This window comes from Pollicipes pollicipes, unplaced genomic scaffold, assembly GCF_011947565.3.
Source record: "Pollicipes pollicipes isolate AB1234 unplaced genomic scaffold, Ppol_2.1 Scaffold_4881;HRSCAF=5763_pilon_pilon_pilon, whole genome shotgun sequence".
NCBI classification, from domain to species: Eukaryota; Metazoa; Arthropoda; class Thecostraca; order Pollicipedomorpha; family Pollicipedidae; genus Pollicipes; species Pollicipes pollicipes.
In genome coordinates this window covers 46,519,006-46,521,910 of record NW_023596576.1, presented here as the reverse complement: position 1 = coordinate 46,521,910, position 2,905 = coordinate 46,519,006, and positions in this window count along the sequence as shown.

Below are 2,905 nucleotides of genomic sequence, written 5' to 3'. Positions count from 1 at the left end.
TTCCAGGATTGATCTCTGGGAAATAAGGCGCATTAGAGCGCGAGGGGACGTTATTTATGTTGCAATTATATCATCAAAGGGGAAATTATGTTCACAAGCATCGAGTTGGAGCACAAACACACACACACACACACACACACACACACACACACACACACACCACACACACACACACCACACACCACACACACACACACACACACTTTTCCAGTCAGTTTTACCCAATGAGGCTCCAGACATTGGCCAGGTTTTTCATGAGGTGACTGAATAGGTCCAAATTGATGCGTGACTTAAGCTGCTTGTTTAGATCAGGCATTCTTTCTCTAACGATGATGTGGCTTCTAGAACTTCTAAACGGCGTTGTTTGGACATGATTTCAGAATCCGTGTGGGTTTAGTTAGGTCAGTTAGGTCAGAGCGTAGGAGTTTTTGATTGTGGGTTTCCCGCACGGAGACTGCTGTCTCCACAGCTCAAAATGTTGGAATGACGACATATTTTCTATGGCATTTCTGCCGTCTATGACGCATGACATGCACTTGCAGGAGCGACGCCAGGCCAGCCATTAGACCAACACACGCGCAAACCCCACACACACGCCGTGACATCATTAGTTATCACCACCCCACAATCAGCATCACGTGTATGTTCATGGCCTTACGTCAATGCATTCTTTTCCACCGAATCAGCGAGTAAAGCCGAATGACAACTATCGAGATTCATGCCGATGTGCTATTTTCGTTGTCTCTCTTGTCTCAAACACGCGAGCCGCGCATGGCGTGCCATTAGCCAGCTGTAATTCGTCAGGTGGCGTGAGCTGCATGCCGCTGTTGCATCGGAGGAGTGAAATTCACTTCTGTGTGCCATTGGCATGACCTACTAAAGCACCGGTCCAAGCGCCTGGCAGAAGAAGTAAAAGTAGGCTAACGTGTCTGATCCCTCTTTGGCAGGAGATTTTCGTTCTATATTTCACGTAGTTCGCATGCAAAAGTTGGTGGCTGTGCTTCAATCCAAGGAATCCCGCATGCATCCTTATTGAGCTGTGGGTTTTGTGACGGGTTGTTAGAGTGGTATGGCTTTCCGTTCTAAACATTCCTACCCAGCACTACAGTTCGATGAACAGCGTGTTCAATAAAAGGCAGATAACCACACGACTGTCATGTGCCAAAACCACCAGCCGCCACTCCCATCACAGCAACGGCGAAGGGACTCAGTCATCGAGAGCACGACCCGCGGCGTGTCGCGGCCAGCCGGACCCGGGGCCGGCCTCCGTCGGCTATTTCGGCCGGCGTTCGTGGAACGTGCTGTTGTGTTCACCGACACCCGCTGCGGCGCCGTGACGGGTCGGCCGTTAGGCTCGGTCGGTCGCTTCTCGGGAGGAACATGATGTGGTGCCGACATAGGGCGACAGGGGCGGCGGCAAACAGGGGCCGGCCCAGGACAACGCGGTCCCAGCGTGGCCGGGCCGTCTGAGCAGTCATCCGCTTACCACGCTGGATGTGATGCCGAGATAGGGCTAAGCAACCAGGTGTCAAAGCGGAAAGGGGCTCGTTCGAGTCAAGGGGAGGGGAGGGTGTTGCACAGTTTGGTTATTGTTCAAGTCGGCACATATGCGTCATTGTAAAGATTTCTTCCGCGTGTTTGTGGCTCAGCCCCCTTCATCTGCCCGCTCCCCCCCTCCACCCCTCAGGTTCAGGCACTAGCTACTACTGGGCCACAGGTATATGTTCAACTAGTGAATCCAGTTACGTGACGCAGTCATCGAAATGAATTATACGAGTCGCAAGCAAAGTAGTTACGTGTGGCGCAAAGCTGTTCTACCGCTGAAGTTAAACTCATTGTGAACATAGAAACAGAACGATTTTATTTTGTTAATAACAGGTGACAATGTTGCCAAAATAAAATTTTAACTTTACCGTATGCGATTAAACATCTTGAGGCGGTTCAATATGTCATAACAGCACACAGACAGATGCTACAATACCAGCAGAAGATGAAACCCGAGATTGCGATCCCCACCCTGCGACCACTCCCGGGAATGTAAAAAAGCTGACTGAATCTGCATCGCATGTCAAATATGTCTTAATGTACTCAGATAACATCGATCCTACTCCCAACGCCGATATTGATCCACTAAGTGCACTAAAATTTACCGTTGAATAGCGTTTTGCAACATGAGGCCGCAAAAATGTGTATTTAAATGAACAGGCTGTATAAAGCATGACATGCCCGGGATAAGATACGCGATGCTGGTGATGCCACCAACAGTTGGTATGCTGCATTATATTTTATGGAAACAGCTGGCACGGTTATCAGACAGCGTAACACTGAGGCTATTCTGAATATTTTTCTCGAACGTAAATGGGTTGCGTAAACGAATATTTGCATGAGAGGCAGTGTAATGTTGACGTATTTGGAATTGTAAACGATTTTCATTTCACCAACTCCGTAAGTTGTAAGGACATCTGTGAGTATCATTATTTTACCAGCAACAGCCCGGTTTTCTTGCGATGAATGAGGTTATTGCTGCTTGTCTTAGCTTTCGCCAACTGGTCCCGCTTCAGGAGAATCTATGCCAGCGTTTAGAAGCCGGTGCACCAGTGGCACTTGTCCATGGCGCCGCCACGGTGATACCGTTCTGCTAGCTTGTTGTACTGAGGAACAGGTCAAAGCCTTCCTGTACAAACGGGAATTTTACCGATCTGTTGGCCAGTTGGCAGGGGTTAAAAAGCTGCGTGCAAAGATTGCACTCCCTTCACGGGTCTGTATTATGACCATGAAGCCTCGAACACTTTTTCAGTATGCCGCGTCTCTTTAAGTCATTCCGGGCATAAATTAAAAGAGATATGTACACACCATTATACAATATGACGCGCTCCATGCTGAAACCGCGTTTGAGACCTAAGTG